The 25,127-nt window shown below is 42.9% G+C and overlaps 1 protein-coding gene across 2 annotated transcripts in view; it reads left to right on the top strand.

The window, feature by feature from the left end:
- LOC120054608 (E3 ubiquitin-protein ligase RNF13-like) overlaps positions 1-25,127 on the top strand; it is a 102,581-nt gene that overhangs the window by 23,009 nt on the left and 54,445 nt on the right. The gene's annotated exons all lie outside the window — the stretch shown is intronic.

Raw genomic sequence — 25,127 nt, 5'->3', positions numbered from 1 at the left:
TGCCTGTTTGATGATCAGTCTGAGGGCACAGCGGGATTTCTTATAAGTGTTCGGATTAGTGTCCCACTCCTGGAAAGCGGAAGCTCTTTAGCTCGGTGCGGATGTTGCCTGTAATCCATGGCTTCTGGTTGGGATATGTACGTACGGTCACTGTGGGGACGACGTCGTCAATGCACGTATTGATGAAGCCGGTGACTGAGGTGGTATACTCAATGCCATTGGATGAATCCTGGAACATATTCCAGTCTGTGCTAGCAAAACAGTCCTGAAGCGTAGCATCCGCGTCATCTGACCACTTCCGTATTGAGCAAGTCACAGGTACTTCCTGCTTTTGTTTTTGCTTGTAAGCAGCAATCAGGAGGGTATAATTATGGTGAGATTTGCCAAATGGAGGGAGAGGGAGAGCTTTGTATGCGTCTCCTGTGTGTAGAGTAAAGGTGATTTAGAGTTTTTTTCCTCAGATTGCACCTGACATGCTGGTAGAAATTAGGTAAAACGAATTTAAGTTTGCCTGCATTAAAATCGAACGGATGGTAGAGGCGGTTTACCCACTCGCTGACGAATTCTCACAAGGCACCCTGATCTCTGCCCCCTTTATTTCCGTATTTTCTTCACGCGAATGTTGGGGTTTTGGGCCTGGTCTCAGAGAAGCAGTATATCCTTAGCGTCGGACTCATTACTGAAAAAATATTTTTCCTGTTCAAGGTGAGTAATTGCTGTTCTGATACCCATAATCTCTGTAGCAGCAACATCATGTACAAAATAAGTTACAAACAATGTGAAAAAACATACAAAATGGCACAGTTGGTTAGGAGCCGGTAAAACAGCAGCCATCCCCTCCGGCGCCATTATTATTGACTCTTTAATATGACCCCACCTGGGATTTGAACTCACAACCTCTGGATTTGAGGTATGCTGTTCTTTCTGCTTCGCCACAGTCAGTAATTAGAATTTCAGAAGTCCCCTACACATTCATTACCTATAATACATCTCTGCATTTAGCTAAAGAGTTCCATCTGCCCTGCTATTTTAATTATCAGTTAATCTGACTATTCTTTCATTGATTTAATTTACTTATTTCAGCAATTTGAGTATGGGTTTTCAGTATAGTTGTTGGTGGGGCAGATTATGGGTTTTCAGTATAGTTATTCTTCCATGTATTTTTAACAGAGCTGAGATTTAAAACCGGGAACTAGACAAAAACCTTCAGGGGACCATGACACAATGTCCCAAGAAAGTGTTAAAAACATCCTCAGGAATGTCCCCGGGACCATCCGGGAACTAGACAAAACTTCCAGGGGACCATGACACAACATTCTGATAAATTTAGGCCACCATTCCGTGACGTCCCAGGACGTCCTAATGACTCATTATTGTTTGCAGGGTAACCACGTTTTGAGGTTATATAGTGTTTGTTTACATTTACTTTGTTTACATACATTGGAGTAAAATGAGCTCATATTTTGGGTTCTGACGGGGTACGACAGTTGAACTAAGCTCAGGAGGCATTTATAAGTTACAGTTGAAGTCGGAAGTTTACATACATCTTAGCCAAATACATTTAAACTCAGCTTTTCGCAATTCCTGACATTTAATCCTAGTAAAACTTCCCTGTTTTAGGTCAGTGAGGATCACCACTTTATTTGAAGAATGTGAAATGTCAGAGTAATAGTAGAGAGAATTATTTATTTCAGCTTTTATTTCTTTCATCACATTCTCAGTGGGTCAGAAGTTTACATACACTCAATTAGTATTTGGTAGCATTGCGTTTAAATTGTTTAACTTGGGTCAAACATTTCGGGTATTCTTCCACAAGCTTCCCATAATACGTTGGGTGAATTTTGGCCCATTCCTCCTGACAGAGCTGGTGTAACTGAGTCAGGTTTGTAAGGCCTTCTTGCTCGCACATGCTTTTTCAGTTCTGCCCACAAATGTTCTATAGGATTGAGGTCAGGGTTTTCTGATGGCCACTCCAATACCTTGACTTTGTTGTCCTTAAGCCATTTTGCCACAACTTTGGAAGTATGCTTGGGGTCATTGTCCATTTGGAAGACCCATTTGCGACCAAGCTTTAACTTCCTGACTGATGTCTTGAGATGTTGCTTCAATATATCCACATAATTTTACTCCCTCATGATGCCATCTATTTTGTGAAGTGCACCAGTCCCTCCTGCAGCAAAGGACCCCCACAACATGATGCTGCCACCCCCGTGCTTCACGGTTGGGATGGTGATCTTCGGCGATGGTCATTATGGCCAAACAGTTCTATTTTTGTTTCATCAGACCAGAGGACATTTCTCCAAAAAGTACGATCTTTGTGCCCATGTGCAGTTGCAAACTGTAGTCTGGCTTTTTTATGGCGGTTTTGGAGCAGTGGCTTCTTCCTTGCTGAGCGGCCTTTCAGGTTATGTCGATATAGGATCAGTTTTACTGTGGATATAGATACTTTTGTATCTGTTTCCTCCAGCATCTTCACAAGGTCCTTTGCTGTTCTGGGATTGATTTGCACTTTTCGCACCAAAGTACGTTCATCTCTAGGAGACAGAACGCGTCTCCTTCCTGAGCGGTATGACGGCTGCGTGGTCCCATGGTGTTTATACTTGCGTACTAATGTTTGTTCAGATAAACGTGGTACCTTCAAGTGTTTGGAAATTGCTCCCAACGATGAACCAGACTTGTGGAGGTCTACAGTTTTTTTCCTGAGGTCTTGGCTGATTTCTTTTGATTTTCCCAACATGTCAAGCAAAGAGGCACTGAGTTTGAAGGTAGGCCTTGAAATACATCCACAGGTACACCTCCATTTGACTCAAATTATGTCAATTAGCCTATCAGAAGCTTCTAAAGCCATGACATAATTTTCTGGAATTTTCCAAGCTGTTTAAAGGCACAGTCAACTTTAATTAACTAATTAATTTAATTTAACACTTTAAACCCCCTATACTCCTTTGAGACCCCCCTTTGAAACTTACTGAGATCTCTTCTAGACATTGTTGCCAAAATAATGGGCAACTGGGATTTTTTATACTTGACCCTGAGCATGATGGGATGTTAATTGGTTAATTAACTCAATAACCACAGCTGTGTGGAATCACCTGCTTTCAATATACTTTGTATCCCTCATTTACTCAAGTGTTTCCTTTATTTTGGCAGTTATCTATAGGTCCAAATACGCTTAAATAGCTTCCTTTCCCTGTCTCCTTTCCTTCACAACTGATTAGTGAATCAAGGTCTGTATAGGATTTCACCATTGTGCGTGCACCTTTCAAGTCCTCACAGTTCAGTCGTCATGAAGGAAAGGAGGCTAGGAAAGGAAGCTAGCTTTCTAATACCCTTTTCACACTACTGAGCCAAGTCAAGCTAAACCAAGCCAAACTGTGCTGGCCTGGTTACACATCCACCATCGTTTCTGGAACCATGCTGGAAAAGACCATGTGAAGAGAACATATCTAAACCAGCACAGTACAGGTCGTTTCGGCACGTTAGTGCGAAAAGGGTATAATTCAAGACCATTGGAGCATGGCCTGACGTGGTATTGCAGGTCTGCTGGCTCCATGGTGGCAATGCCCCCACCTGCTGTTGTGACAGTATTTCCCCCAGGCAACTCAGTTTGGGGTGGGCTAGGACGGGGGACGGCGGTGCCAACTGATGAGTTCAGCCCCTCCCCTCCGAGTTCTAGTAAGAGGCAGGGGTCACGTCTGTCACTGTATGTGTTCAGCCTGCCAGGCTTACTTGCGTAAGGCATCTGATTATAAAGGCTGAGCGATGAGGGCATGCCTACTCTCTCTCTAGCTCTCTCTCCTTCTCTCTCTGTTTTTCTTACCCGCTCAGTCCTCTCCCTCTCTTATTCTTTGTCGCTCTTGCGCATTCATTGTTTTTTTCTTTCTGTTTATCTCTCCAAGCAATCAATCCCCTTTTTTTCTGTCTCTCTCTTACTCACTCAATTCAATTCAAGGGGCTTTATTGGCATGGGAAACATGTGTTAACATTGCCAAAGCAAGTGAGGTAGATAATATACAAAAGTGAAATAAACAATAAAAATTAACAGTAAACATTACATTGTAACAACAATGTACAAATGGTTAAAGAAAATAAATAAGCATAAATAAGTATTTACAATGGTGTTTGTTCTTCACTGGTTGCCCTTTTCTTGTGACAACAGGTCACAAATCTTGCTGCTGTGATGGCACACTGGTATTTCGCCCAATAGATATAGGAGTTTATCAAAATTGGGTTGTTTTCGAATTCTTTGTGGGTCTTTGTAATCTGAGGTGAAATATGTGTCTATAATATGGTCATACATTGGGCAGGAGGTTAGGAAGTGCAGCTCAGTTTACACTTCATTTTGTGGGCAGTGTGCTCATAGCCTGTCTTCCCTTGAGAGCCATGTCTGCCTATGGCGGTCTTTCTCAATAGCAAGGCTATGCTCACTGAGTCTGTACATAGTCAAAGCTTTGCTTAAGTTTGGGTCAGTCACAGTGGTCAGGTATTCTGCCACTGTGTACTCTCTGTTTAGGGCCAAATAGCATTCTAGTTTGCTCTGTTTTTTTGTTAATTCTTTCCAATGTGTCAAGTAATTATCTTTTTGTTTTCTCATGATTTGCTTGGGTCTAATTGTGCTGCTATCCTGGGGCTCTGTGGGGTGTGTTTGTGTTTGTGAATAGAGCCCCAGGACCAGCTTGCTTAGGGGACTCTTCTCCAGGTTAATCTCTCTGTAGGTGATGGCTTTGTTATGGAAGGTTTGGGAATCGCTTCCTTTTAGGTGGTTGTAGAATTTAACGGCTATTTTCTGGATTTTGATAATTAGTGGGTATTGGCCTAATTCTGCTCTGCATGCATTATTTGGTGTTCTACGTTGCACACGGAGGATATATTTGCAGAATTCTGCATGCAGAGTCTCAATTTGGTGTTTGTCCCATTTTGTGAAATCTTGATTGGTGAGCGGACCCCAGACCTCCCAACCATAAAGGGCAATGGGCTCTATGACTGATTCAAGTATTTTTAGCCAGATCTTAATTGGTATGTTGAATTTTATGTTCCTTTTGATGGCATAGAAGGCCCTTCTTGCCTCTCAGATCGTTCACAGCTTTGTGGAAGTTACCTGTGGCGCTGATGTTTAGGCCAAGGTATGTATAGTGTTTTGTGTGCTCTAGGGCGACGGTGTCTAGATGGAATTTGTATTTGTGGTCCTGGCGACTGGACCTTTTTCACTCTCTTACTCTACCACTCTTTCTCATTCCCCCTCTCCACCCCCCTCTGACTGGAGCGAAGCCCAGCCTCTCCACCCCCCTCTGACTGGAGCGAAGCCCAGCCTCTCCACCCCCCTCTGACTGGAGCGAAGCCCAGCCTCTCCACCCCCCTCTGACTGGAGCGAAGCCCAGCCTCTCCACCCCCCTCTGACTGGAGCGAAGCCCAGCCTCTCCACCCCCCTCTGACTGAAGCGAAGCCCAGCCTCTCCACCCCCCTCTGACTGGAGCGAAGCCCAGCCTCTCCACCCCCCTCTGACTGGAGCGAAGCCCTGCCACTTCACCCACCCGTTTGAACTCTCTGCCAGGCTCTTTGTGGATGCACTGTGGCTTTTAGGAAGGCAAGCGTGGTGACCAACACCCTAGGCCTCATCATGTTGCTTTGACATATTGTTCCATATTGTACTTATCATTCCATCTTGTACAAACAATATGGTCTCTACGTCTTCGGTCCAATGCCGTTTGGCTTCAGCAGGTCTCCCTGCTGCGGTTGTGGTCGTATCGGTGTGCAGTGTTTCAGTGTTTGGACCATAGCCCTGTCCTGCTGTGTTAACAAATTGGTTTGTGATTGTAGCGTGTCAACCGTGTTGACTGTATCCCGGTCTACTGTCAAGGCCCCTGCTTATCCTGCCAGCAGAGTGCTGATCTGTGTCGTCGGGTGCACTTACCCAGAACTCTGTCTGGCTGCGTCTAACTCCAAAAAAGCTGTCCCCTTCCCTCCTCGCTAAACCTTGTCTAGTCTCCGTCGCAGATCTGAGACGATTGGGGAGGTCCAAGCAGGAGCTAAACCCTGGTCGTGTTCATTAGGGCACGCAAATTAATACTTTGTGAAACGTTTTGCAACAGAAAACAAAAATGTATTTTCTTTGTTGGACAAGTCCATGTGCTTAAGGAACACCACTCCCATCCCTATTTCCTTCTTATTGCCTTCACCTATCCATTCCTGGACGATCTGCAAAGGCTAGTGAACAATGGAAGAACTGAGAGAAGAATGTTCAGAAATTCCATGTCCAAGGCTTCCATGTCCAAGGGATTGCGGTCCTGAGAATAAACTTCCTCCCACAAAGGAGCTTGCAGCTTTTACCAGAATCACCAGACACTTACCAGCTTGTTTATCTCCTATGATTTCACTGTGGTCCTCAGTCTGGTCTTTCTTTGAGAGGAACCGCACACCTCCCATGCCCCGAAATGGCACAGTTTACAGCTAGGCTGTACGACTTCCTCTCAGATTCTGATTACAGTAGTTTTAGGTTTGCATCCCAAATGGCACCATATTCCCAATATATTGGACTACTTTTCTACTGGTCCCGTGTGGCTCAGTTGGTAGAGCATGGCGCTTGCAACGCCAGGGTTGTGGGTTCATTCCCCACGGGGGGACCAGGATGAATATGTATGAACTTTCCAATTTGTAAGTCGCTCTGGATAAGAGCGTCTGCTAAATGACTTAAATGTTAAATGTTACTTTTGACCAGAGCCCTATGGTCCCTGTGGGCCCTGGTTAAAAGTAGTGCACTATAAAGGGGATAGGGTGCCATCTGGGATGCAACCTAAAACTACTGTAATCAGAATCTGAGAGGAAGGCCAGAGCACCCTCGAAGGCACAACTGGAAACATACAACTCTCTTACACAGAAGGAAAGTGTGCCAGTTGCTTAGTTCCCTGTAAGTTCCCGAGTGGCGCAGCGGTCTAAGGCACTGCATCTCAGTGCAAGAGGTGTCACTGCAGTCCCTGGTTCGAATCCAGGCTGCATCACGTCCGGCTGTGTGATGCAGCCGTTGTCTGGGTTTGGCCGGGGTAGGCCATCATTTTAAATAAGAATTTGTTCTTAACTGACTTGTCTGGGTTAAATAAAGATTAAATGTAAAAAATGAAAAAATGTCAGGATCTTTTTAGGACATTCTCAGGACGTTATTTTACTAGTCCTTGATTAAGTGACCGTGATGGTATGTCCCAAGGGAATGTTCTCTGGGGGACATTTGTCTAGTTCCCTATAAGTTCCCAGGATGTCACTGAAGACCATGTCAGGACCTTTTTTAGGACATTCTCAGGATGTTTTTTTTTTTACTTTGCCAGTAGCATACCCCCCTGCATCCCACTGCTGGCTCTCTTCTGAAGCTAAGCAGGGTTGGTTCTGGTCATTCCCTGTATGGGAGACTAGATGCTTCTGGAAGTGGTGTTGGGGTGCCAGTAGCAGTCATCCATCCTAATGCCCCAGGGCAGTGATTGGGGACATTGCCCTGTGTAGGGTGCCGTCTTTCGGATGGGATGTTAAACGTGTGTCCTGACTCTGTGGTCACTAAAGATTCCATGGCACTTATTGTAAGAGTAGGAGTAAAAGTGGCTAAATTCCCAATCTGGCTTTCATGCCATCATGGTCACCTAATCATCCTCAGCTTACAATTGGCTCATTCATCCCCCTCCTCTCCCCTGTAACTATTCCCCAGATTGTTGCTGTAAATGAGAATGTGTTCTCCGTCAACTTACCTGGTAAAATAAGGGATAAATAAAATAGTCCTTAGGACCTTGTGTGATGGTCCCAAGGGAACATCTCTAGGGGACCTTTTCCTAGTTCCCGGTTTTTCCCAGGGACGGCCATGAAGACTTTTTAGGACATTCTTGGGACCTTTGGTCATGGACCCCTGTTTTTTTGTCTAGTTCTCGGTTTGTATTAGGGATGTCCCCGAGGACGTTTTTATGACATTCTTGGGACGTTGTGTCATGGTCCCCTGAAGCTCCCTTGATTGTCCCAGGTGCCCCAAACCATTATAAGTAATGGTATCAGGGTTTTTAAGTAAGTGGTACCCTGTTCAGCTAAAATAGTGTAAAAATCTTTAAACAATGGCAATAGTATATTATTATTTGACATGATCACTTACAGTGGTTCGTCCTTTAAAAGTTGCAGCGTAGAATTCTATGGCACGTTATTTAAGTGCCAACCACTGGTACCATTAATGCTAGATAGTGCTAGAGGGCATCTTTGAGAAGCGTTTGATAGCCTTCAAAAGTGGCTGTACTAGAGAATTTAAAACCTTTTTTTATAAGAACATAGTATATGGGACTGATTTTAAGAAATGTTCCTTAATTTATTTGATTAATATTATGGTGTTTCTATTCCAAGAAAAACTAAAAACCCTCTGGGTTTCTGTTAGGATGGAACGGAAAATATGATTGTCGGGAGTAGGCTACAGTACTGGGCTATTTAGCTAAAGAATCCCTGTGTCGTGTGGGAGACTGGGGTTCAATTCCCCGACGGGGAAATAAGAATTTGTTCCTAACTGACTTGCCAAGTTAAATAAACGTTACACTAAGAGCATAACATTTCTGCACCATAATTGTATAATTGTAGTCTAACCAATATCCAAACAGAGGTTCAGTGAAAATAACTATCTCATTGATTTATCAAGACCAATCCCCATGCTTGTCTCAGAGCAGTGCGAAACGGTTGTAGGCTATTGCTTCAAATGCTGTGGCTTCTAACTTCAATATGCTCTTTAAATAAATAAGACCTACACCACATTTAACAGCACATTACAAGATACCTGTGCCGTGCAGATGCAGGTTCAATACCCGTGCCGGCCGCCACCGGGAGACCCACAAGGCGGCTTTTGGTTTTAATTTAGAATCTTCCGATCCTCTATATGTAATTATTGGCGGCGAGTCGAGTCATATTTTTCGATATACTGTAGGCCTACCAATAGTGTCTTAGACAGCTGCGCCACTCGGGAGGCCCCATCCACAAAGTATCAAAATACAGAGAGGTGTTGGTAAAGGTATATTGTCCTCCTAATAGACCATAATGGGCTATTATAATTGTTTACATGGTGTCCAGGTCAGGATAACCAAAACATTTCTTTATTAAAGACTATTAGAAAGGATGTTGGTACTTATTTATTTTGATCCAAAGCCATGAATGAGTGAGTCACTCAGCTCTATGTAGGTGCCGGGCTGTATGACTGTGCCATAAACTTGATAATATATAACGATATTTTGGAGGTTATTTATTTTTCAAAAAAACTAAGTGAGCGATTTTAATCTGAATAAAGGCTAAAATAATATTTCTAAAGGCCAAAACATTTATTTCTGTTTTTAGAGGGAGAGAAACGTGCGCTGCCCTATGGGACTCCCAATCAAGGTCGGATGTGATACATAATAATAATAATACTTTTTGTTGTATTATTTGTTTTGTCTTTTCTGATGGATTAAACTGAAATGGCAACCAATCACGGCCAACCTAACTAAGAAATACATTTGGCGATAGAATTCTCCCCCTACCCTCCTAGGCAAGTCTATTGTCCAGCTACCTGCTAATAATCATAATGGCGCTGTACAACGTGACCATTTGTGTTTGAAAGAGTATTTTCCAGTAAGCAACAATTAGTTTACCTTCATTAGCCAACTTTGTTCCAATATTTCTGTAATTCAGTGATATTTATTCCCATAGTAATTCATTATGGATCCATAACTAAATAAACATCGTCTTTTTGAAAGAGTATTTGTATCATTATTTTATTAACGAAAGCATAAAGATGCCATTATTAGTTACATTGTTTTAGTTTAAACGTGCAGACTGGCACTAAGAACAGCGGGAACGTTTCCCTGGTCAGCGCCATTATTAGTGCAATGGTCCTTAAACAGTTGAATTATCTATGGTTATGGACACTTTTGCCAGCAATAAAGCTTCCACGGCCTGTTCCTCGGACAGTGAACATCTGGCAATATGTACATTTTCAACCCCTTGATCAGCTCGCACTCTGAAAGTAAAGAAAATAGCTTATTTCTTGTAGATATGAAAACAATAACTGAGATATGACCGATGTCATTGTCAGACGTCATTTTCAGGATAAGTCAATACAGCACAGAAAGCTTAACACCAGACTGGTATTGTGGTTGTTCATTAGGTGATGGGAAATATGCAATACGTATACAAAATAATATACTTACCTGTTGTATCTTGAAAAAAAGCAGTGAAATGTTTAAACTATTAACCTGCTTCATTATTTATGTATTACCAGTTGATGAAGAACAACTCCTATTTCATACATCATTTAACATTTGTCTACGAATAAGTAAGAATAAAAAAAGTTAAAATAACTTCTTAGATTTGATGGAGACATTATACATCTTAGTACCAGGCTAAACAGTATTGGTTGTAGCCAAACTGACACTCAAAAAATGGCCAAAATGGAGGGTGGTTGATAGCGAAATTAAATTGGAGTTTTGTTTTCAAATACATTTTCTGTTCTCAAAATATTTGGGGGATAAAATGCAGTTTTGCGCTCCATTACAAAATATTTGATTGCAAAAAAATGTTTTACTTTGAAGCCTCGTTTTTGCTTTCAGAACAATTATTTATGATTCAAAATAAAAACGTTTTGCTCTCGACAAAAATACATCAATTTGTTGCAAGTTGGGGAGGGGGGCTAATAGCTGAACAATAGACTATTCAACCTTTACTAAATAATAGTCTAATAGCCGAGCTAGGTGTGAAAAATCCCTGTCCTATCACAGACCAGATTTGCCCTAACGACCAAGGGGGAGTTAGGGCACTGATTATGCTTTTGGGTCTCAAACTGACAATGAATGGGCAGTATAAAACAAATAATAAACTGATAATTGTGCACGACTTCAAATGAAACAAGCAGGTAGCAGGTTTTGAACCCTCAACCTTCTTGCCCGAAGTCCAGCGCGCTTTCGACTGTGCACCAAAAGCATGCTCAAGGCGCAGAGTCGATAGGGCGCGTCCTCGCGGTAGCTTGCTACTCAATGTAATAAAGTAATGACTTTTCAAATAACTTACCTTACACATTATGTTGGCTGACAATTTGTTAGCTACGCTGTCCTTACGAACATAATTAAATTGTTTCCAGCAGCACAGTTAGTTACCAACGCTCTGGTTAACACAAAAACTGCCTAACCAGCTCTACTAGGGTGAGTAAAATGGTCAGAGTGGTCTCATTTGTGTCTGGAAGTAGCTAGCAAGCTAGCCAACGTTAGCTTGGGTGCTTGAATGCTGTTGTAAGGCCAGAACGCTCAAATCAACCCTACTCCTCGGCCCGAGCGTCCAGTGTGCGCTCCGAGAGCGAAACGGTCTGAATTCACAAACTGACATGAATTTATGAGCGTCATGTTGTACATTGCCAAATTCTCCGTTCCATCCTAACAGAAACCTAGAGGGTTTTTTGTTTTTTTTATGGAATAGAAACACCATACTATTAATCAAATTAATTAAGAGAGTACCAGTCAAAAGTTTGGACACACCTACTCATTCCAGGTTTTTTCTTTATTTTTACTATTTGCTACATTGTAGAATAATAGTGAAGACATCACAACTATGAAATAACACATATGGAATCAGTTAAGAATAAATTCTTATTTACAAGGACAGCTTACTCCTTCCTCCCCGTCGGGGGATTGAACCCCGGTCTCCCGCCTTTGGTAATGCCAATATGGAAGACTATCAAATGCTTCTCAAAGATGCCCTCTGGGGTCAAACTAGCACTAACAGAAACAATGGCTGACAATTAAACGACGTGCCACAGAATGCTGCGGCAGCACGAAAGGTGTGCCGTAGTATGACTCAACTTTTATTAAAGGAGGAACCACTGTATGCAGTGTCTTAGAACATTGCGCCACTCAGGCGCTGTACAACGTGACCGGTCGAGAGTGGGCTACAGTACTACAGTAAGAGCAAAATAATCCTACCAAAATTAAATAATAAAAACTTTAGTGTAACAACAGTTTTAGTAAGTAATACTGAAGTCGTGCACAATTATCAGTTTCTATTTAGGTTTATGTCACCCATTCATTGTCAGTTAGAGACACAGTAGGACCCAAAAACATAATCAGTGCTCTAACTCCCCCTTGCGCTGGTCTGGAGCAATGAAGTGGTGACGCAGGGTTCCGCACTAAACCACAAATTACCTCTAAATCCCGCAGCATAATTGCAAAACTTTTAGTGGAGCAACCACTGTAGTACTTACTGACTTTTCAATATGACCCCACATGAGATTTGAACTCACAACTTCTGGATTTGGGGTATGCTGATCTTTGTGCTGCGCCATGAAGTCAGTAGAATTTCCAGAGTTCCTTACACATTCATCCCCTATAATACTTCTCTGCACTTAACAAAAAGAGTGACTTCTGCACTGCTATTTTAATGATCAATTAATCTGACTATTCGCTCATTTAATTTACTTCTCAACAATTTGAGTTTGGGGTTTTTAGTATAAATATCTAATGTTTGTGGAGCATATTATTCTGTTTTAATGTTACTCCTGAATCACTATGATGAGTGTTATTTTAACAGAGCTGAGTTGTACTTTGAAGTGCAAAGTGTAAGAGTAGTTCTACAGGTGAAATCAGTCAGTAACCACGTTTCCATCCACAGTTTCTATTCGAGTAAAGTCATACTGTGTGTATATATACAGTGGGGGAACAAGTATTTGATACACTGCCGATTTTGCAGGTTTTCCTACTTACAAAGCATGTAGAGGTCTGTAATTTTTTATCATAGGTACACTTCAACTGTGAGAGACGGAATCTAAAACAAAAATCCAGAAAATCACATTGTATGATTTTTAAGTAATTAATTTGCATTTTATTGCATGACATAAGTATTTGATCACCTACCAACCAGTAAGAATTCCGGCTCTCACAGACCTGTTAGTTTTTCTTTAAGAAGCCCTCCTGTTCTCCACTCATTACCTGTATTAACTGCACTTGTTTGAACTCGTTACCTGTATAAAAGACACCTGTCCACACACTCAATCAAACAGACTCCAACCTCTCCACAATGGCCTCTCCGCAATAAGTTATGATGAACTTCACGGTGCTGCCATGAGCTTGATGGAAGTGCATGCCATGAGCTTGATGCTCCTTTCCAATAAATGTCAAGGGTCTTATTCTGGTGACATGATGAAAGATGGTTGACTGCCGTTTTGACAAAAATAACAGTCTTGCTCTTATCCATAATCTCATCATGTAGACTACCCACACAGCATACCCGCACTGTATCTGCGAGCTGTTGGCTAGCGCACCAAGACCAGAGTAGGCACATTTTCTATTTAACCTCTCTGGGATATGTGGGACGCTAGCGTCCCGCATGGCCAACATCCAGTGAAAATGCAGAGCGCCAAATTCAAATAAATTACTATAAAAATTAAACTTTCATGATATCACACATGCAATACACCAAATTAAAGCTACACTTGTTGTGAATCCAGCCAACGTGTCAGATTTCAAAAAGGCTTTACGACGAAAGCACACTAAACGATTATGTTAGGTCAGTACATAGCCACAGAAAAACACAGCCATTTTTCCAGCCAAAGAGAGGAGTCACAAAAAGCATAAATAGAGATAATATTAATCACTAACCTTTGATGATCTTCATCAGATGACACTCATAGGACTTCATGTTACACAATACATGTATGTTTTGTTCGATAAAGTTTATATTTATATCCAAAAATCGCAGTTTACATTGGCGCGTTACGTTCAGTAATGTTTTGCTTCCAAAACATCCAGTGATTTTGCAGAGAGCCACATCAATTTACAGAAATACTCATTATAAATGTTGATGAAAATACATGTGTTATGCATGGAACTTTTGATAAACTTCTCCTTAATGCATCCGCTGTGTCAGATTTCAAAAAAGCTTTACCGAAAAAGCACACCATGCAATAATCTGAGTACAGCGCTCAGAGCCCAAACAAGCCAAAGAGATATCTGCCATGTTGTGGAGTCAACAAAGTTAGAAATAGCATTATAAATATTCACTTACCTTTGATGATCTTCATCAGAAGGCACTCCCAGGAATCCCAGTTCCACAATAAATGTTTGATTTGTTGGATAAAGTCCATCATTTATGTCCAAATAACTCCTTTTGTTCGCGCGTTTAGTACACAATCCAAACTGACGATGCGCTGGCAGGTCCAGGCAAAAGTTCAAACGAAAAGTCATATGACAGTCCGTAGAAACATGTCAAACTAAGTATAGAATCAATCTTTAGGATGTTTATATCATAAATCTTCAATAATGTTCCAACCGGAGAATTCCTTTTTCTTCAGAAATGCTATGGAACGCAAGCTACCTCTCATGTGAATGCACGTGGCCAGCTCGTGGCACTCTGCCAGACCTCTGACTCAATCCCCTCTCATTCCCCCCTCCTTTATAGTAGAAGCATCAAACAAGGTTCTAAATACTGTTGACATCTAGTGGAAGCCTTAGGAAGTGCAACATGACCCCATTTCCACTGTATCTTGGATAGGCAAAGAGTTGAAACACTACAAACCTCAGATTTCCCACTTCCTGGTTGGATTTTTATTTTATTCGGTACATAAAAAACTACATTTTGTGTGCACTACGTCATCCCGCACTGCTTTTTATCTGCAACAAGTCAGTTTGGTGGAAACACACCACTGGTGGGAAAATGTTTGTATTTTCTTTATGCAGATTTTAGAATATTAACATGAAAATCTGTCGCCAATTAGATGGAAACCTAGCTAGTGGTACAGACATGGTGGCGTAGCAGGAAAATTGGAATGCTGTGAACCAAGAGATTGTGAGGACATGCTAAATAATAATTTTGGTATGAATAAACAGACACACTAATGCTGGCCAAATTGTGTAAAATATGTAAGTTGAAAACACTGTTAAAAACACTATTTGTGTGGGTGTCCCTAGCCTTGCCAAAAGTCAAGAGCTGTGAATGGATCAGTGGTTCACCAATCAGGGCCTTGATGGACCACATGCCCTAGGTACAACGTTTCTTATTTGGGGGGGAGCGGGACGTTTATTTGAGACCATCAGGTGACGTCCCCGGGACAAACCAGGAACTAGACAAAAACCTCCAGGGAACCATACACAATGTCCCAAGAACATCCTAAACTGTCCTCGGGCCAAACCGAGAACTAGACAAAACCTCCAGAGGACCATGACACAACATCCTGACGACTTTAGGCGACCATTTCGTGATGTCCCAGGAACATCATTTCGTGATGTTCATAACTGCTCGTTAATTGTTAGCAGGGATTAACAGAGAGGTTCCCCTGCGAAATCTGGTCTGTCCAAAACGGGATGTAACATTACAGAACGTTTCAAATGAAATGTATAATTTAGAACAGAAACGATTGTCTGTCAGATAGAATAGGGAGTCATGTCAGCTCTAATTCTCTTTCTATTTGCAACGTTTCGGAGCGTTTCACATCCCTGGCCTTGAAAACACCCCCTTTATAATTTTTTGGTAAACAGAATGGCAACAGTATGTTTTTCATGTTATGTTCCTCATTCTAATCAAGTGGCATCCTCTGACTTCCACTCTTCTCTGATTACCTCTGACCTCCACTCTACATTGCACCGTCATAGGATGCCACCTTTCCAACAATGCAGTTCAAGAAATAGAGTTAAGAAAATATTTACTAAATAAACTAGTCTTTTTTTTTTTTTTTTAAGTTACAATACAATTACATAACAATAATGAGGCTATATACAGGGGGGTACCGGTACCGAGTCAATGTGCAGGCGTACAGGTTAGTCGAGGTAATTTGTACATGTAGGTAGGGGTAAAGTGACTATGCATAGATAATAAACAGCGAGTGGCAGCAGTGTAAAAACAAAGGTGGGGGGTGTTCAATGTAAATAGTCCGGGTGGCCATTTGATTAATTGTTTAGCAGTCTTATAGTTTGGGGGTAGAAGCTGTTAAGGAGCCTTTTGGACCTAGACTTGGCGCTCCAGTACCACTTGCCGTGCGGTAGCAGACTGTTCTCTCTATGACTTGTGTGACTGTAGTCTTTGACCATTTTTTGGGCCTTCCTCTGACACCGCCTAGTATATAGGTCCTGGACGTCAGGAAGCTTGGCCCCAGTGATGTATTGGGCCGTACGCACTATCCTCTGCAGCACCTTACGGTCGGATGCCGAGCAGTTGCCATACCAGGTGGTGATGCAACCAGTCAGGATGCTCTCAATGGTGCAGCTGTAGAACTTTTTGAGGATCTGGGGATCCATGCCAAATCTTTTCAGTCCCCTGCCCTCTTCACGACTGTCTTGGTGTGTTTGGACCATGATAGTTTGTTGGTGATGTGGACACCAAGGAACATGAAACTCTCGACCCACTCCACTACAGCCCCGTCAATGTTAATGGGGGCCTGTTCGGCCATCCTTTTCCTGTAGTCCACGATCAACTCCTTTGTCTTGCTCACATTGAGGGAGAGGTTGTTGACCTGGCACCACACTGCCAGGTCTCTGACCTCCTCCATGTAGGCTGTCTCATCGTTGTCGGTGATCAGGCCTACCACTGTTGTATTGTAAACAAACCTAATGATGGTGTTGGAGTCGTGCTTAGCCACGCAGTTGTGGGTGAACAGGGAGTACAGGGGGGTACTAAGCACGCACTCCTGAGGGGCCCCGTTGTTGAGGATCAGCGTGGTAGATGTTCCGTCAGGAAGTCCAAGTTCCAGCTGCAGAGGGAGGTGTTTAGTCCCAGGGTCCTTAACTTAGTGATGAGCTTTGTGGGCACTATGGTGTTGAACGCTGAGCTGTAGTCAGTGAACAGCATTCTCACATAGGTGTTCCTTTTATCCAGGTGGGAAAGGGCAGTGTGGAGTGCAATTGAGATTGCATCATCTGTGGATCTGTTGGGGCGGTATGCGAATTGGAGTGGGTCTAGAGTTTCCGGGATGATGGTGTTGATGTGAGCCATGACCAGTCTGTCAAAGCGCTTCATGTTTACCAACGTGAGTGCTACTGGGCGGTAGTCATTTAGGCAGGTTACCTTTGCATTCTTGGGCACAGGGACTATGGTTGTCTGCTTGAAACGTGGGTATTACAGACTCTGTCAGGGAGAGGTTGAAAATGTCAGTGAAGACAGTTGCCAGTTTGTCCGCACATGCTCTGAGTACACGCCCTGGTAATCCGTCTGGCCCTGCGGCCTTGTGAATGTTGACCTCTTTAAAAGTCTTGCTCACATCGGCTACGGAGAGCGTGATCACACAGTCGTCTGGAACAGCTGGTGCTCTCATGCATGCTTCAGTGTTGCTTGCCTCGAAGCAGGCATAGAAGGCATTTAGCTCATCTTGTAGGCTCGCGTCACTGGAAAGCTTGCGGCTGGGTTTCCCTTTGTAGTCTGTAATAGTTTTCAAGCCCTGCCACATCCAAAGAGCATCAGAGCCGGTGTAGTAGGATTCATTCTTAGTCTTATATTGATGCTTTGCCTGTTTTTATGGTTTGTTTGAGGGCATAGCAGGATTTCTTACAAGTGTCCGGATTAGTGTCCCGCTCCTTGAAAACGGCAGCTCTAGCCTTTAGCGTGGTGCAGATGTTGCTTGTAATCCATGGCTTCTGGTTGGGATGTGTACGTACGGTCACTGTGGGGATGACGTCGTCAATGCACTTCTTGATGAAGCCGGTGACTGAGGTGGTATACTCCTCAATGCCATTGGATGAATCACAGAACATATTCCAGTAGGTGCTAGCAAAACAGTCCTGTAGCATAGCATCCGCATCAACTGACCACTTCCGTATTGAGCGAGTCACTGGATCTTGCTGCTTTAGTTTTTGCTTATAAGCAGGAATCAAGAAGATAGAATTATAGTCAGATTTGCCAAATGGACGGCGAGGGAGAGCTTTGTATGCGTCTCTGTGTGTGGATTAAAGGTGGTCTAGGTTTTATTTCTCCTCTGGTTGCACATGTGACATGCTGGTAGAAATGAGGTAAAACTGATTTAAGTTTGCCTGCATTAACGTCTCTGGCCACTAGGAGCGCCGCTTCTGTATGAGCATTTTCTTGTTAGCATATGACCTTATAGCTCGTTGTGTGCGGTCTTAGTGCCAGCATCGGTTTGTGGTGGTAAATAGACAGCTACGAATAATATAGTTTAGAACTCTCTTGGTAAATAGTGTGGTCTACAGCTTATCATGACGTACTCTACCTCAGGCGAGCAATACCTCGAGACCTCCCTAATATTAGACATCGCGCACCAGCTGTTATTGACAAATAGACAGACACCACCACCCCTCATCTTACCAGACATAGCTGTTCTGTCCTGCCAATTCACGGAAAACCCAGCCAACTGTATATTATCCATGTCTTCGTTCAGCCACGACTTAGTGAAACATAAGATATTACAGTTTTTAATTTCCTGTTGGTAGGATAGTCTCGACCGCAGATCGAGTTTGTTTTCCAGTGGCACTTTGGCCAATAGAACCCATGGTAAAGGCGATTTACTTACTCGCTTACGAATCCTAACAAGGCACCCCGACCTTCTCCTTTGGTATCTCTGCCTTTTCTTCATGCTAATGACAAGGATTGGGCCTGTTTTCCGGAAAACAATACATCCTTCGCGCCGGACTCGTTAAAGAAATCTTTGTCCAGTTTGAGGTGAGTAATCGCTGTTATGATGTCCAGAAGCTCTTTTCGGTCATAAGAGACGGTAGCAGCAACTTTATGTATAAAATAAAAAGTTAAAAACAATGTGAAAAAACAAAGAAAATAGCACAGTAAGCATCCCCTCCTGCCTCATTATTATTAACAAGTCACTTCATCAAATTTCTGCCCTGCTAGAGCTGCACAGGTCAACTGTAAGTGCTGTTATTGTGAAGTGGAAATGTCTAGGAGCAACAACGGCTCAGCCGCAAAGTGGTATACCACACAAGCTCACAGGAACGGGACCGCCGAGTGCTGAAGCGCGTAGCGTGTAAAAAATAATCTGTCCCCGGTTGCAACACTTACTTCTGTGTTTCAAACTACCTCTGGAAGCAAAGTCAGCACAAGAACTGTTCGTCTGGAGCTTCATGGCCAAGCAAGCCTTAAGATCACCATGCTCAATGCCAAGCGTCGGCTGGAGTGGTGTAAAGCCATTGGACTCTGGAGCAGTGGAAAAGCGTTCTCTGGAGATTAATCACTCTTCACCATCTGGCAGTCCGACGGACAAATCTGGGTTTGGTGGATGCCAGGAGAACTATGCCCCAATGCATAGTGCCAACTGTAAAGTTTGGTGGAGGAGGAATAATGGTCTGGGGCTGTTTTTCACGTTTTGGGCAAGGCCCCTTAGTTCCGTTGAAGGGAAATATTAATGGCGAGGTTCATACAGAAATTATTTGTCGAGATCGGTGTGGAAGAACTTGACTGGCCTACACAGAGCCCTGACCTCAACCCCATCGAACAACTTTAGGATGTATTGGAACGCCGACTGCGAGACAGACCTAATCGCCCAACACCAGTGTCCGACCTCACTAATGCTCTTGTGGCTGAAAGGAAGCATTGTTTAAACATTTAGTGGAAAGCCTTCCCAGAGGAGAAGAGGCTGTTATAGCAGCAAAGGGGGTACCAACTCCAAATGAATGCCCATGATTTTGGAATGAGATGTTCAACGAGCCGGTGTCCACATACTTTTGGTCATGTAGTGTACATCAGTAGTCACATGAGCCGTTTTTTCCAGCTTTCTCCCTTCTGCACTACAGGGAGGGAGAAAGCAAACTCCACTGAACTAGTTTCAATGTATGCAATCTGATCTGGTTCTGGGTGCCAAGACTACTTGATTTCCTAGATGAGATATGTTTGGCTCTACTAGCCTAGATACCATTTTTACCATTTTTTTTGTGCTGTCTAAAAGGAACCTTACTTGTGAGATTATTGTTGTGTGTCATGCTTAGTTGTTATGTTCTTGGTAGTTTAATTGTACCATATGACATCATGGGATTGAAGGGGCCTAGACATTGTTCCGTACAGTTGAAACAGTTGAGCTGCTACACCTTTGTGTGCAGTGTATCTATGAAACCTACTCTATTATTCTGACTTTTGATAAATTCGTTTTAATCTTAACACAGCAGCACAAGCTGGAGGCAAATGAATTATTCCTGTGTTTTCTTCTGTCGATACCAGGGGAAAATCTGTGTTTTGCTCTGTATTTGTGACATTTCCCACTTGGATTAGGTCAGTAGCGTGCCGTGGGCCTGGGGCCTGGGCCTTCAGTGAGGTCCTACACAGTCCCACCCGAATTAATCCACCTCTTATTACCATCATTATAATGCCATGGCTCTAGACACTATACATTTAGACAGAAACGCAGTATAACCAGGCGTTGCGTCACCTTGAAATTGACATTTTTATTCAGAGAATTGCAGGGGAAGAGTACAATACAGTACAGTTCAACTAATAGGCAAGAACATAGTCGAGTGCAACAGAGTTATATTAATATTCTTCTTCTATCCATTTCTGGTCCACAAACTTTGAGCTTTAAGTCCCCCAAAAAATAAATACAGTGTGTTCACTAAACAGCGCATTGTCGCACCCAAAGCAGTTTCACCGTGATGATAAAGACACATAACTATTCACTGAAAATAAAAGAAAGAAAACAAATAATTTGCAACATAGGCTATTTGCCATTTTATTTTGTTAATATATAGGGTATTTAATATTAACGAAATAAAATGCGAAACATACATACACATTTAATAAAAAATAACATGCATTGTATGCCTACTCACCAAAGACTGATTATTTGAACACAAAATCCTTCCTCCTTTCTTTCCTCAAGAAGACTTCAATGACTCTGTTGTACAGTCTATCTGTGTGTTTTAGTTCCACCAATAAGTCCTTTTCTATCGACATGGAGGCTAATGCTGAAAGCCGAGTCTGTCCAGTAGCATTTCTGGAATACGTTTTGATTCGCTTTAAGGCCGAGAATGACCGCTCGACAGAAGCCGTGGACACAGGGATAGTCACTGTCACACATGCCAATGTGTAAAGTTGCCCCATGTCCTCATTCAGATTTTTCTGCTTAAGGAAATCAAGGAGATCAGAGGGACTTTTCCCTTCAAAATCAGTCATAGCATACATTACAGTCAGTTCTGTTTTTAGCTTGGATAGGTCGAACATTGTTCCGTGACTCTCTGTTAAGCTGGAGAAGGCTGTTTGCGGGAATTTTTCCCGGTAGGTCTGAAAGTGCCGGGGGTCCAGGAGGGAGAGAAACATTAATTTTTCGTGGTCTTGAAACCTGTTTCGTATCTGGCAAAGAATGTTGTCCAGAATATTGCTGTGGAGTTGTTGATAGTATGTGCGAGGGTCTCCTTGTGCTGGGCCTCTGCGTGCGCTGGGTGAACTTGAGATGCGCGCTGTGTCATCGTAGATTTGACTGAACCTGCACCTCTCTCGCTCAATTGTGTCACAAAACTCGTTCACCCTTGTCAGGCAGAATTGTACATCCAAAGTTTGTTTCTGTAGAATTCCAAAAAGCACATCCGAATAATTAAAAATCCCATTGAATGTTTCAAGCAAAAAACAAAACTCAAAATCATCCAAACGTGCATTAAATCCATCAGCCATAAGCACAGTATCCCCGTCATGGTCATCATGATGTTCCAGTAAGTGGTTAAACAGCTCCTTTAGGGCAACTCTCTTTTCAAAGACTGCATTGACCAATCTAGATGTATATTGCCACCTCGTTGGTGCAACCTTAGGAAGACGACGCTTGCAGATGTCATCCAGCAGTTGCGTGCGTTTAGGGGATCGTGAGAAAAATGCTGCAAGGCCATTGAGGTTGGCAAAGAAGACCTTGCATTCTTTAAGCTTTGAGGCTCCTTGAGTCAGTACTAAATTTAGTCGATGTGCATAGCAGTGAATGAATAAGGCCATCGGTGCCCTCTCCTTAACTTTAGCCTGCACCCCATTGAGTCCAGATGCCATGACTGCTGCGCCATCAAAACACTGTGCCACAACTTTATCCAGACTACATTCATTTTCCTCCAAGAAACGGAAAATAAGAACTACGGGAAGGGAACTACGTGGAGCTTCTTTCTTTTCTTTCTGAAAGCAACACAGATTTACAATACCACCTGTCCACTAACAAAGTGTTCATTGGGACGTCAGGCAAAATACAAAATGACCTAATTTATGCTATTGCTGAAGTGATGGGAGAAGAGATCAAAATGGAAATGTGACAAGCGAGCTTGCCGCTTGTCACATCTTCAAATCGGATAAATCGCTCCTTGACTCCTGTGTCCGTCACATAACGCAGGACGAGTGAGAGCTGTGCTGCATTTCCCACATCTGTTGTCTCGTCCACCATAACAGCAACAAAGGGAGCTTTTTTAGTCTCCATTTTGATCTCTTCTCCCATCACTTCAGCAATAGCATAAATTAGGTCATTTTGTATTTTGCCTGACATCCCAATGAACACTTTGTTAGTGGACAGGTGGTATTGTAAATCTGTGTTGCTTTCAGAAAGAAAAGAAAGAAGCTCCACGTAGTTCCCTTTGTTTGTGGAGTCAGCACTTTCATCGTGTCCCCTAAAAGAAAGTTCAATATTAGAGTCTTTTCAATATTTCCTTATTTTTCTTCACCTTTTCATTGTGCAGCTCCGTTGCCCTGCGCGATTGTTCATTGAGCTGTAGATCCACTCGGGTGTCCCCAAAAGTTTTCAAAAGCACCATTGCTTGTAAGTGCCCAGCCGTACTTTGGTGTCTCGTTGCTGCCTTGGTTAGACAACTCAAGTTTGCAAAGCCAGTGTGGCTCCAAACACCAAATCGATCACTTGCAAATAATAGGCATTCCCAGCAGTACAGTTTGCAGTGCTTCTCGGAGCCTGTGAGCCATTGATAGCGCTCGTAGTTGGAACTTTGAAAGTGGCGAACGAACCCCTTTCCCGCCTGTGACAGGCTTTGTAGCGTCGGCGTCGGGCGACCTCTCCTTACAATGTCTAACTTTTCTTGAAAAGTTCGTCTTGAGAATGGCGTTATAATTATATCCTCGACCAAATCGATATCTTCTCCTCCTTCCGCCATTGTGGGTTGAAAAAACAGCTTAGTCGTACGCAAATTAATTCGTTTATCAAATTCAGTTTCCTAGTTCTGAGGATCTGCATAGACCTGCCCATAGGACCTGCTTCTCAATATTGGTAATCCAATCAAAAGACGTGCACGCACTACGCCTGCTAGCTGGCTCCTGTGTAACACTGGAGCCAGCCAGCAGGCGTACAATAGCCAACTCTAAAGCTGATTGGTTGACACAAAATTTTCATTTCCATTCACTTTAAGCTACAAGCGCCCGCACTGTTGATTCTGAAGGCCTGAGGGCAGATTTTAGACCCCTGGCAACACATGATGGCTGAATATGATTGGATAAAAGATCTAACATAAAGACCAGCCCTCCAAATCTCAACCTGGGGCTGGAAGCAGTGCAACCAAGAGGAAAGCTATGAAATGAAGAGTATAATTCTTACTCTGGGGAATAATTTAATACATATTTGTGGGAAAATATATTTAAAAAAATATATATTCTGATGATGTTTAGGCCAGCAGAGAAGGCCTTGCTGGCCCTGACGGCCCACCACTGGATTAGGTAGAGATCTGTGAAGAAGAAGAAAAAGGATATTTGAAATCATTTGAAATCTTAATCTGCGCTCGATTAAACTTGCCTGGTTTAATAGAACAATAGAATAGTCCCAACATTGTAATAGTCCCAATCTTGCATTCCAGGTAGGCTAGAGCAAACACTCAGAGTATTTGAAAGATTTAAAATAGTATTTGATTCGAAGTCTGATTAGGTATCACGACCACCGTGCAATGCCGCAGTGCAGGAGGAAGATTACTTTAGTGTCTAATGTTCATGAATGGCCAACAGATATTAGTATTTTGCTGTATCCCAAACCTTTCGAAAGATACACAGTTTGGGTGTACAGTAGCAGAGGGCAGCCATACTTCAGCACCCCTGGAGGAGGAGCAGGAGGAGTTGTTGGTGGTGGTTTAGGAGAGGGGTAAAGGCTTAATCGGTGGCATGATCTAGTCACGCTCTCCTCTAGAGTGGAAAGTCACTGAAAAGTGAATCATTATGCTAAAGAGAAAACCCACCTCCGGAATTGAAATGGTTCCTCTTCTAGGTCTATATGTTTAGGGAATGATTCACCAACATTGGCCCCGGATTCAAAATCTGGAACCAACAGTTGGTTGTTGAACTTGAAGGTGTTTTATTGAATTCATCCTCAATTATACAATGCTCTGTACGGTTGTGGTTAGGGACTTCCCTCTGGGTTTCTTTGTGGGTCCATTGCCAACAGGGGGCGCTATTGTAGCTTGTTTTGAACCACGTGAAAATGTGAGACAGTGGCATCGTCATAGCAGGCTTTGCAGAAGGTATCCAGGGAGATTTCTAGTCTGTTTTCCTTTTGAAAACAGGAGTCCAGATAAAGTAGACAACAGCTTCCAGTGCCAGTTCCTCACCATCTCTTTGTATGAAATCAAGGATGTAACAACAAAAGCTTTTGGAGTTTCTATCCATCCTATTGAAAAGTGATGGTATGTTTGATACATTTTACTGTTTCATTTTCCATTCCTGTCATTTGGAGAGAATGGCAGCTTGTGATAGGTGTGTATGTACCATTTAGACACGCGCTCACACACACACACACACACAGACACGCACTCACACAGACACGCGCTCACACACACACACACACACAGACACGCGCTCACACACACACACACACACAGGTCTTTCTAATGTTCCTCCTTTTGAGGGACACCTACCAGTCTCAGCATTGTGTGCGTGTCAACGTGCACTGTGTTCACAGAAAAACAAAAAGGGCTGACGAGCCGGGAAGGCCGGGTCCTTTTTGAAGCGCTCTGCACTGGCACTGCTCCAGAGAGCGAACTCTAGCTCCTCCACTAAAATGAACTCATCACTTTCACAGCTGACTGTAGCTGCCGAGTCATGGGCCCACCCCCACCAAATCCCGCAGCAATTTACACCTTCTTTGTGTCCTGAATGGCACCCGATTGCCTACATAGTGCACTACTTTTGACCAGACCCCATAGGGCTCAACAACAACAAAAGTTGTGAACTATAAAGGGAATATGGTGCCATTTGGGACATAGGCCTCATCTCTATCTCTG

This window comes from Salvelinus namaycush, chromosome 10, assembly GCF_016432855.1.
Source record: "Salvelinus namaycush isolate Seneca chromosome 10, SaNama_1.0, whole genome shotgun sequence".
NCBI lineage: Eukaryota > Metazoa > Chordata > Actinopteri > Salmoniformes > Salmonidae > Salvelinus > Salvelinus namaycush.
This window is presented reverse-complemented; position numbering and strand designations above follow the sequence as displayed.